This window comes from Mobula hypostoma, chromosome 16 (assembly GCF_963921235.1).
Source record: "Mobula hypostoma chromosome 16, sMobHyp1.1, whole genome shotgun sequence".
NCBI lineage: Eukaryota > Metazoa > Chordata > Chondrichthyes > Myliobatiformes > Myliobatidae > Mobula > Mobula hypostoma.
In genome coordinates this window covers 293,520-305,854 of record NC_086112.1, presented here as the reverse complement: position 1 = coordinate 305,854, position 12,335 = coordinate 293,520, and the positions used below count along the sequence as shown (strand labels likewise).

General features: G+C 44.4%; 1 protein-coding gene across 5 annotated transcripts in view; it reads left to right on the top strand.

Moving 5' to 3' along the window:
• Positions 1 to 12,335, top strand: part of LOC134357629 (transmembrane protease serine 9-like) — a 133,314-nt gene that overhangs the window by 79,669 nt on the left and 41,310 nt on the right. The window lies entirely within an intron of this gene.

Genomic DNA, 12,335 nt, shown 5'->3' with positions numbered 1-12,335 from the left:
TGTGAGTGAAGTTCCCCCAATGTTCCCCCTAAACCTTTCCCCTTTCACCCTAAAGCCATGTCCTCTCGTATTTACCTCTCCTATTTATCCCCCCAAATCTAAGTGGAAAGAGCCTATTCACATTTACTCTGTCCATACCCCTCATAATTTTGTCAATCTCTATCAAGTACCCCCTCATTCTTCTACGCTCCAAGGAATAAAGTCCTAACCTGTTCAATCTTTCCCTGTTACTCAAGTCCTGAAGACCCAGCAACATCCTAGTAAATCTTCTCTGCACTCTTTCAATCTTACTGATGGGTGACCAGAACTGCATACAATACTCCAAATTTGGCCTCACCAATGTCTTGTACAACCTCACCATGACATACCAACTCCTATACTCAATACTTTGATTTATGAATGCCAGGATGCCAAAAGCCTTCTTTACAACCCTGTCTACCTGTGACGCCACTTTCAGGGAATTATATATCTGAACTCCCAGATCCCCTTGTTCCTCCACACTCCTCAGTGCCCTACCATTTACTGTGTATGTCCTACCTTGATTTGTCTTTCCAAAATGCAACACCTCACACTTCTCTGCATTAAATTCCATCTGCCATTTTCTGGCCCATTTTTCCAGTTGGTCCAGATCCCTCTGCAAGCTTTGAAAGCTTTCCTCGCTGTCCACAACACCTCCAATCTTAGTGTCATCAGCAAACTTGCTGATCCAATTTACCACATTATCATCTAGATCATTGATTTAGACAACAAACAACAATGGTCCCAGCACAGATCCTTGAGGCACACCGCTAGTCACAGGCCTCCAGTCTGAGAAGCAATCATCCACTACCACTCTCTGTCTTCTCCCACACAGCCAATTTTGAATCCAGTTTACAACCTCTCCATGGATACCTAGTGTCTGAATTTTCTGAACTAGCTTCCCATGTGGGACCTTGTCAAAGACCTTACTAAAGTCCATGTAGACAACATCCACAGCCTTTCCTTCATCTACTTTCTTGGTAACCTCCTCGAAAAACTCCACAAGATTCGTTAAACACGATCTACCATCCACAAAGCCATGCTGACGATCCTTAATCAGCCCTTGGCTGTCCAAATACTTGTATATCTGATCTCTCAGAACACCTTCCAATAATCTACTTATTACTGATAGAAACATAGAAAATAGGTGCAGGAGTAGGCCATTCGGCCCTTCGAGCCTGCACCGCCATTTATTATGATCATGGCTGATCATCCAACTCAGAATCCAGCCTTCCCTCCATACCCCTTGACCCCTGTAGCCACAAGGGCCATATCTAACTCCCTCTTAAACATAGCCAATGAACTGGCCTCAACAGTTTGCTGTGGCAGAGATGTCAGGTTCACCAGCCTGTAATTACCTGGTTTACTTTTGGAGCCTTTTTTAAACAACAAAACAACAGGAGCTACCCGTGGCTAAGGATATTTTAAATATTTCTGCCAGGGCCCCTTCAATTTCTACACTAGTCTTTCTCGAGGTCCAAGGAAATACCATGTCAGGCCCAGGGGATTTATCTACCTTTATTTGCTGTAAGGCAACAAGCACCTCCTCCTCTTTAATCTCTATATGTTCCATGACACTACTGTTTGCTTCCCTTCCTTCCATATACGCTATGCCAGTTCCCTGAGAAAATACTGATGCAAAAAAACTGTTTAAGATCTCCCCCATCTCGTGAGGCTCCACACATAGACGACCACTTTGATCTTCTAGGGGACTAATTTTGTCCCTTACTATCCTTTTACTCTTAATATACTTGTAGAAACCTTTCAGATTTACCTTCACATTATCTGCCAAAGCAACCTCATGTCTTCTTTTTGCCTTCCTGATCTCCTTCTTTAGTATTTTCTTACATTTTCTATACTCTTCAAGTACCTCATTTGTTCTTTGTTGCCTATACCTACTATACACCTCTCTCTTTTTCTTAACCAGTTCACCAATATCCCTTGAAAACCAAGGTTCCCTATGCCTGTTAACTTTGCCTTTAATCCTGGCAGGAACATGCAAACTCTGCACTCCCAAAATTTCGCATTTGAAGGCCTTCCACTTACTGAACACATCCTTGCCAGAAAACAACTTATCCCAATCCACTCTTCCTAGATCCTTTCTCATTTCCACAAAATTGGCCCTTCTCCAATTTAGAACCTCAACTCGAGGACCAGACCTATCCTTATCCATAATTAACTTGAAACTAATGACATTATGGTCACTGGACCCAAAATGTTCGCTTACACATACTTCTGTCACCTGACCTGTCTAGTTCCCTAATAGGAGATCAAGTATTGCATCCTCTCTCGTAGGTACCTGTATATATTGATTTAGAAAACTTTCCTGAACATATTTGACAAACTCCAAACCATCTAGCTCTTTCACAGTGTGGGAGTCCCAGTCAATATGTAGAAAGTTAAAATCCCCTACTATTACAACTTCCTGTTTCTTACATCGGTCTGCTGTCTCTCTACAGATTTGCTCCTCTAATTCTCTTTGACTACTGGGCGATCTATAATACAACCCTATTAGTGTGGTCACACCTTTCCCGTTCCTCAGCTGCACCCATATGGCCTCTGTAGACAAGCCCTCTGGGCTGTCCTGTCTACACACAGCTGTGATATTCTCCGACTAGTAATGCCACTCCTCCCCCTTTCATCCCTCCCCCTCTGTCACGTCTGAAACAACGGAACCCCAGAACATTAAGCTGCCAGTCCTGCCCCTCCTGCAACCAAGTCTCACTAATAGCAATAACGTTGTAATCCCATGTGCCAATCCACTCCCTAAAATCATCTGCCTTACCTACAATACTCCTTGCATTGAAAATATCTCTCAGTATGATCACTGGATTCTTGCCATCTCCAAATTCTCTCAGTGCTACCACGGGAGTGCTATTAAACAGCTTGTGCTCAAGTTCTAAATGTTGCCAGATCAGGAGAATACTCCTGGCATGATCTTTACACAACTGGTAGTACAAGAGAGAGAGACCTAGGAAGATGGTGCTGAACACCTATTTGTTTCCTGCTCTCAGCCTTGACAACTTTAATCTTGCTTGACGTTTTAATCAACATGGATTGATGGAGCTGAGCACGAGTTCATCTTCCAATATCAGGCCTTGACCCAGCACCCACCCTTAGCAATGGCTGCATCGGCACTCTTGAGAGTCTAGTTTGCCGAATTCGCCAGGAGATCACAAAAGTGTCAGTTTGTTTACTCTGTTCAAAAGTACATCCCTTAAAGGGAAATTACATGTTGTGGATTGCAGCAATCCCAATTCAGAAGAAGCATCTGGTAGTTTTGTGAACTGCCTACAAGATATTGCTGTTGGTTACCAGAACCATCTTGCAGAGACAAAAATTGAGCCAAGGCTCAGTTCCTGATTTTCCAGGAAAGAACGGTTGAAAAATCAACTTTGTTATTAATCCTAAATTTGCAGTTCAATTGAATAAGACTTTGTGACACAACACTAGAAAGATGATCTTTCACTATACTTTGGTGTGGAAATCAAACTGTGTTCTATGTGATTCATTGATACAAGAGATCATTCAGTTTTTATTACTGTTCCCCAGGGTGATGCCCACTCTTCAAAATGACTCTTCCAGCATCACAGCAATGTTTCTCTCCTTCTGCAATGTTCAATATTTCTGGACAGTTCCATTAACTACATTATATATTGTATTTATTTAGAGATACAGTGAGGAACAGGCCCTTCCGGCCCAACAAGCCTCACCACCCAGCAACCATGAGACCATAAGACAGTAGACTGAGGCCAAATGGCCCATTGAGTCTGCTCTGCCTTCCATTGTGGCTGATACATTTTCACTCTTAATTCCATTCTCCTGCCTTCTCCCCATAACACGTGACATCCTGAATTTCAAGAAACTATCAAGATCCACTTTAAATATACTCAGTGACGTGGCCTCCACACCCACCTGTGCCAATGAATTCCACAGTTTCACTACCTTCTGCATAAAAGCAAAAGAGAGGGCATATAATATTGCTAAAATTAGTGGGAAGGTTGAGGTTTGGGAAGCTTTTAAAAACCATCAGAAGACAATATCAAAAGCAACTGCAAACAACAGAAATTCTGCAGATGCTGGAAATTCAAGCAACACACATCAAAGTAGCTGATGAACGCAGCAGGCCAGGCAGCATCTCTAGGAAGAGGTACAGTCAACGTCGACTGTACCTCTTCCTAGAGATGCTGCCTGGCCGCTGCATTCACCAGCTACTTTGATGTGTGTTGCATCAAAAGCAACTGGACTTGTTGTGTCGTCTAGAAGACATTTTGCTACTCATCTGAAAGGTTTCTTCAGTTCTAATCTATGGTGGGTAGTTCTCTGGTTTATAAACTCTACGAGTTGTTTAAAGGTATAGCAATCACATGAGGGTCATTAAACGTTGTAGAGGTAATGAGACGGTCATTAGTCTTATGAATGGATGGAGGTGTGAACTGTTGTGGAGACGCCCGTGTAGAGGTGCAAGGACTGCATTGTGAATACTTGCACTGGTGTCGTACCCCACCCTCTCTGTTCAGGGACGGGTTTTCCAATTTGACAAAGGTGGATTCTTTAACCTCTCTTTCAAACAACCGGTCCTCCCTGTCCAAATCATTCTTTGTTATCATCAAAGAATGTCCCTTCTCCTTTAGGTATAAATAAACAGCCATGTCTTGACCTGGAATGTTAGTCCTCCTATGTTGGGCCATCCATTTATGAAGAGGTTGTTTTGTCTCGCTCATGTACAGATCTGCGCGGTTCTCATTGCATTGGATAGCATTTACAACATTGTCTCAACGATATACAGATCTGTGCAGTTCTCATTGCATTGGATAGCATTTACAATATTGCTCTATTTATGTTTGGGTGTAGGATCCTTGGGGTGGATGAGTTTCTGTCTGAGTGTGTTTGTAGGTTTGAAAAACACAGGGATTTGGTATTTGTTGAAAATCCTCTGAGTTTCTCTGAAACTCCAGCTACATACGGGATGACTATGTTTTCCGTCTGCTTTGTTCACTACGTCTGTCTGATGGGCTGATGTCCCTGCTGGTTTTTGTTGCTGTCTTGAAGGCCCAGTGCGGGTAGCCACAAGCTTTCAAGGCTTCTCTCAAATACTTGCATTCCTTGTCTTTAGCTGTAATGCCTGTAGGCACATTCTCAGCGTGGTGATGTAGTGTTCTGATAACCCTCAACTTATGTTCTAATAGGTGATGAGAGTCAAACTGTAGGTACTGATCTGTTTTGGGTTGGTTTCCTGTAAACGTCAATATTTAGACATCCATTTTCTTTGATAAGAACTGCATAGTCTAAGAAGGCCAATCCATTGTCCGCAGCATCTTCTCATGTAAATTTGATGTTATTATTCACTGACTTGATGTATTTTGTGAAGGCTTGCATCTCATGGCTTTTGATCTTGACCCAGGTGTGATCCACATACCTGAACTAATGATTGAGTGAAGTTCCAGGGAAGGTGTTCAAGGCTGTCCTTTGTACTTCTTCCATGTATAAATTGGCTACAATAGGGGACACCAGTGAACCTACGGCTCAACCATGTTTCTGCCTGTAGAAGACATCTTTGTATTTGAAATAGGTAGAGCTGAGATAGGTCCAGTTGCCTTGATTTACTTCTGCTTGAGATACAATGACCTGGATGATGAAGAAACTTCATGGACAACAGAAGACAACTAAATGAGATGAGACCGGATATCAGATTGCTGGAAAATGACGCAGGAGAGGTAGTAGTGGGGGTCAAAAAATGGTGGATGAACTTAATAAGTATTTTGCATCAGTCTTCACTGTGGAAGACACTAGAGAATGGCAGAAATTTGGGAACGTCAGGGGTTCAGAAGTGAGTGTCGTTGCTATTACAAAGGAGAAGGTACTTCGGAAGCTGAAAGAAATGAAGGTAGATAAGTCACCTGGAATAGGTAGACTACACCTCAGAGTTCTGAAGGAGGTAGCTGAAGAGATTGTGGAGGCATTCGTAATGATCTTCAAGAGTCTCTAGATTCTGGAATGGTTTCAGAGGACTGGAAAATTGCAGAAGTCACACCACTCTTTAAGAAGAGAGGAAGGCAGAAGAAGGGAAATTTTAGGTCAGTTGACCTGCTTTCTGTGGTTGAATTATATTGAAGACAATTATTAAGGGTGAGACTTTGGGGTACTTGGAGGCACATAATAAAATAGGTCAAAGTCAGCATGGTTTCCTCAAGGGAAAATCTGTTGGAATTCTTGGAGGAAATAACAGGCATGATAGACAAATGAAGGTCAGTGGATGTTGATAATTTGGATTTTCAGAAGGTCTTCAACAAGATGCTGCACGTGAGACTGCTTAACAAGATAAGATCCCATGGTACAAAAGGAAAGGGGCTAGCCTGGACAGAAGATTGGCTGACCTAGTTGAGGCAAAGAGTGGGGGAGTTTAGGACCAGAGGTGGCAGCCTCAGAACTGAAAGATGACCATTTAGAACAAGGATGAAGGAAATTTTCTTTCACCAAAGGGTGGTGAATCTGTAGAATTTATTGCCACAGATAGCTGTGCCGGTCAGTTCAGGCAGAGGTTGATAGGTTCTTGATCAGGCAGGAGAATGGGGTTGAGAGATATAATAATCAGCCATGATGGAATGGTGGAGCAGATTCAATGGGCTGAATGGCCTAATTCTGCTCCTACATCTTGTAGTCTTGTGGTCTCTGGCTAAAGAAATTCCTCCACACCTCTATTCTAAATGGGCGTCTGTCAATTCTGAGGCCCGCTGGTCCTAAACACACCCACGATAGGAAATATCTTCTCCACACCCATTCTATCTAGGTCTTTCAATATTCAATAGGTTTCAACTAGACACCCCACCCCCTTATTCTTCTGACCTCCACCAAAAACAGGCCCAGAGCCATCAAATGCTCCTCATACACTAACCCTTTCATTCCAGGGATCACTTCCGTGAACCCTCGCTGATCACAGCACACCCTTTCTCCGCTAAGCGGCGCAAAACTGCAAACAATACTCCAAGTGCAGTCTCACCGATACCTCATAAAGTCTCAGCATTACGTTGCTTTTCCCTTGCCCTACACCAGTGACTAATATTCAAGGTTCAAATTTCAAAGTAAAATTTATTATCAGAGTACAACATGTCACCACATAGAACCCTGAGATTCTTTTTCTGTGGGCACACACAACAAATTTATCGAACAGTAACTGTAACCTGTCAACATCAGGAACCATAAACTGTAAACAAACTGAGCCAATGCAGATATAAATAATGAGCATGAAATAACAATATAACAGAGTCCTTAAGTGCAGGGGTCCCCAACCTTTTTTGCACCACGGACCGGTTTAATATTGACAACATTCTTGCCGACCAGCCGACCGGGGGGGGTGGGAGGGGGGGTGGTGTTCAAGTAGGGTTAAACTCACCTCAACATGTCTTTTACAGTTAGGGTTGCCAACTTTCTCACTCCCAAATAAGGGACAAAAATAGCAGTCAAATCCTGATGAAGGGTACTGGCCCGAAACATCGACTGTACCTCTTCCTATAGATGCTGCCTGGCCTGCTGCATTCACCAGCATTTTTGTGTGTGTTGATGTGACACTTGTGTTTACCCCTAGAAAGACTACCATGACCATGAAGCCTTGCGCGGGCACCTGTGTGCGCATGCGCCGATATTTTTTCCACAAATCGGTTTTGGCTTAATCTTCCCGACTACACTGTACATACATTATTTCTACTTTATATAGGCTGTGTATTTATCATATCATTAATGCTTTTACTATATGTTAGAGTTTTTTTTTAGGTTTTATGTGTTATTTGGTATGATTTGGTAGGTTATATTTTGGGCCTGGGATTGCTCAAAAATTTTTCCCATATAAATTAATGGTAATTGCTTCTTCGCTTCAGGCCATTTCGGCATGAACGGTTTCATAGGAACGCTCTACCTTAGCGGGGGGAAATACAGGACAAGGGCAGTCCTGTATGGAACAAACCAATTTAGCCCAATATACAGGATGTCCCGGCAAATACGGGACAGTTGGCAACCCTATGTTCAAGTTCAACAGTGCGTGACAGGGAATGAGGAAAGGTGCAGCTGACACATATCATTTCCTCGCAGCCCGGTAGCACATGCTTTGCAGCCTAGTACCAGTCCGCGGCCCGGTGGTTGGGGACCGCTGCTTAAATGAGGGTAGCTGTCCTCTTTTGTTCAAGAACTAATATGACAGGGGGATGGGAACCCACACAGAAAAGAAGAGGGAAGTGATGCAGAGACCAAAGCTAGAGTTAGTGAAGAAAAAAGTAAGAACAGAGTGCAAAAGTAAAAAGCAAAAATTGCGTAGGTCACTAGATTCTAAAAGGACAATGAGTGTAAGGGCATTTCATCTAAATGCCCGTAGTATTAGAAACAAGGTTAGTGAACTTGTGGCACAGATCAGTACCAAGGCATATGATTTAGTGGCCATTACAGAAACCTGGTTGCAAGATGGAGATGACTGGGATTTGGAGCAAGGCGGCTGTGAGAGGAACGGCTAAGGGTTTCTGGAGTGAAGGCAGTTTTACTACTCGGGGTAAAAGAGAGGCAAGACTGCGCAGGTGCATGACGTCAGCCAATAGACCAGGAAAAGGTTAAAAAGAAGACCGCCATATCCAGCGGGCAGCGGAGTGAGAGGGTAGCAGAGTGGTTGAGCTTAGGCGGGAATGAGGCGAGGTAGGTTTACCTGTGTTAATTCCGGAAAGGAAGCAGTATGTGTGTGAGGCTGGTGTTCTGTGCTCGGTGTCAGATGTGGGAGGTCCTGGAGTCTCCCAGCCTCCCGGATGGCCATATCTGCACCTGGTGAGTCAAGCTTCAGCTCTTAAGGGACCGAGTTAGGGAACTGGAGATGCAGCTCGATGACCTTCGTCTGGTCAGGGAGAGCGAGGAGGTGATAGAGAGGAGTTATAGGCAGTTGGTCACACCGGGGCCACGGTAGACAGACAAGTGGGTCACAGTCAGGAGGGGAAAGGGGAAGAGTCAGGTACTACAGAGTACCCCCTGTGGCTGTACCCCTTGACAATAAGTACTCCTGTTTGAGTAATGTTGGGGGGGACAGCTACCTGGGAGAAGGGACAGTGAGCCGAGCCTCTGGCACAGAGTCTGGCCCTGTGGCACAGAAGGGTAGGGAAAGGAAGAGGAAGGCAGTAGTGAGAGGGGACTCTATAGTTAGGGGGTCAGACAGGCGATTCTGTGGACGCAGGAAAAAAACTCGGATGGCAGTTTGCCTCCCAGATGCCAGGGTCTGGGATGTTTCAGATCGCGTCCAAGATATCCTGCAGTGGGAGGGAGAACAGCCAGAGGTCATGGTACGTATTGGTATCAATGACATAGGTAGGAAAAGGGAAGAGGTCCTGAAAAGAGACTACAGGAAGTTAGGAAGGAAGTTGAGAAGCAGGACCGCAAAGGTAGTAATCTCGGGATTACTGCCCGTGCCACGTAACAGTGAGTATAGGAATAGAGTGAGGTGGAGGATAAATGTGTGGCTGAGGTATTGGAGCAGGGTGCAGGGATTCAGGTTTCTGGATGATTGGGACCCCTTTTGGGGCAGGTATGATCTGTACAAAAAGGACGGGTTGCACTTGAATCCCAGGGGGACCAATATCCTGGCGGGAAGGTTTGCTAAGGCTACTGGGGAGAGTTTAAACTAGAATTGTTGGGGGATGGGAACCGAACTGAAGAGACTGGGGAAGAAGCGGTTGGTTCACAAATAGAAAAAGCTTGGAGACAGTGTGTGAGGGAGGATAGGCAGGTGATAGAGAAGGGATGCGCTCAGACGGACGGTTTGAGATGTGTCTATTTTAACGCAAGGAGTATTGTGAACAAAGCAGATGAGCTTAGAGCATGGATCAGTACTTGGAGCTATGATGTGGTGGCCATTACAGAGACTTGGTTGGCTAAGGGACAGAAATGGCTATTTCAAGTGCCGGGTTTTAGATGTTTCAGAAAGGACAGGGAGGGAGGCAAAAGAGGTGGGGGTGTGGCACTGTTGATCAGGGATAGTGTCACGGCTGCAGAAAAGGTGGACGTCATGGAGGGATTGTCTACGGAGTCTCTGAGGGTGGAGGTTAGGAACAGGAAGGGGTCAATAACTTTACTGGGTGTTTTTTATTGGCCACTCAATAGTAACAAAGATATCGAGGAGCAGATAGGGAAACAGATCCTGGAAAGGTGTAATGATAACAGAGTTGTCGTGATGGGAGATCTTAATTTCCCAAATATCAATTGGCATCTCCCTAGAGTGAGGGGTTTAGATGGGGTGGAGTTTGTTAGGTGTGTTCAGGAAGGTTTCTTGACACAATATGTAGATAAGCCTACAAGAAGAGAGGCTGTACTTGATTTGGTATTGGGAAATGAACCTGGTCAGGTGTCAGATCTCTCAGTGGGAGAGCATTTTGGAGACAGTGATCATAATTCTACCTCCTTCACATCAGCATTGGAGAGAGATAGGAACAGACAAGTTAGAAAAGCGTTTAATTGGAGTAAGGAGAATTATGAGGCTATCAGGCAGGAAGATGGAAGCTTAAATTGGGAACAGATGTTCTCAGGGAAAAGCACGGAAGAAATGTACCAAATGTTCAGGGAATATTTGTGTGGAGTTCTGCACAGTTACGTTCCAATGAGACAGGGAAGTTATGGTAGGGTACAGGAACCGTGGTGTACAAAGACTGTAATAATTCTAGTCAGGAAGAAAAGAAAAGCTTACAAGAGGTTCAGAGAGCTAGGTAATGTTAGAGATCTAGAAGATTATAAGGCTAACAGGAAGGAGCTTAAAAAGGAAATTAGGAGAGCTAGAAGGGGCCATGAGAAGACCTTGGCGGGCAGGATTAAGGAAAATCCCAAGGCATACTACAAGTATGTGAAGAACAAGACGATAAGACGGGAAAGAATTGGACCTATCAAGTGTGACAGTGGGAACGTATGTATGGAACCTGAGGAAGTAGCAGAGGTACTTAGTGAATACTTTACTTCAGTATTCACTATGGAAAAGGATCTTGGTGATTGTAGTGCTGACTTGCAGAGGACTGAAAAGCTCGAGCATGTAGATATGAAGAAAGAGGATGTGTTGGAGCTTTTGAAAAGTATCAAGTTGGATAAGTCGCCGGGACCAGATGAGATGTACCCCAGGCTACTGTGGGAAGCGAGGGAGGAGATTGCTAAGCCTCTGGCGATGATCTTTGAAGAGGTTCCGGAGGATTGGAGGGTTGCGGATGTTGTTCCTTTATTCAAGAAAGGGAGTAGAGATAACCCAGGAAATTATAGACCAGTGAGTATTACTTCAGTGGTTGGTAAGTTGATGAAGAAAATCCTGAGAGGCAGGATTTATGAACATTTGGAGTGGTATGATATGATTAGGAATAGACCGCATGGCTTTGTCAAGGGCGGGTTGTGCCTTACGAACCTGACTTAATTTTTTGAGGATTGATGAAGGAAGAGTAGTAGATGTAGTGTATATGGATTTCAGCAAGGCATTTGATAAGGTACCCCATGCAAGGCTTATTGAGAAGGTAAGGAGGCATGGGATCCAAGGGGACATTGCTTTGTGGATCCACAACTGGCTTGCCCACAGAAGGCAAAGTGTGGTTGTAGATGGGTCATATGCTGCATGGAGGTCAGTGACCAGTGGTGTGCCTCAGGGATCTGTCCTGAGACCCTTAATCTTTGTGACTTTTATAAATGACCTGGATGAGGAAGTGGAGGGATGGGTTAGTAAGTTTGCTGATGACACAAAGGTGGGAGGTGTTGTGGATAGTGTGGAGGGCTGTCAGAGGTTACAGCGGGACATTGATAGGATGCAAAACTGGGCTGAGAAGTGGCAGATGGAGTTCAACACAGATAAGTGTGAAGTGGTTCATTTTGGTAGGTAGGTCAAATATGATGGCAGAATATAGTATTAATGGTAAGACTCTTGACTGTGTGGGGGATCAGAGGGATCTTGGGGTCCAAGTCCATAGGACGCTCAAAACAGCCGCACAGGTTGACTCTGTGGTTAAGAAGGCATACGGTGCATTGGCCTTCATCAACCGTGGAATTGAATTTAGGCGCCGAGAGGTAATGTTCCAGCTATATAGAACCCTGGTCAGACCTCACTTGGAATACTGTGCTCAGTTCTGGTCACCTCACTACAGGAAGGATGTGGAAGCCATAGAACGGGTGCAGAGGAGATTTACAATGATGTTGCCTGGAATGGGGAGCATGCCTTATGAAAACAGGTTGAGTGAACTCGGCCTTTTCTCCTTGGAGTGACGGAGGATGAGATGTGACCTGATAGAGGTGTATAAGATGATGAGAGGCATTGATCATGTGGATAGTCAGAG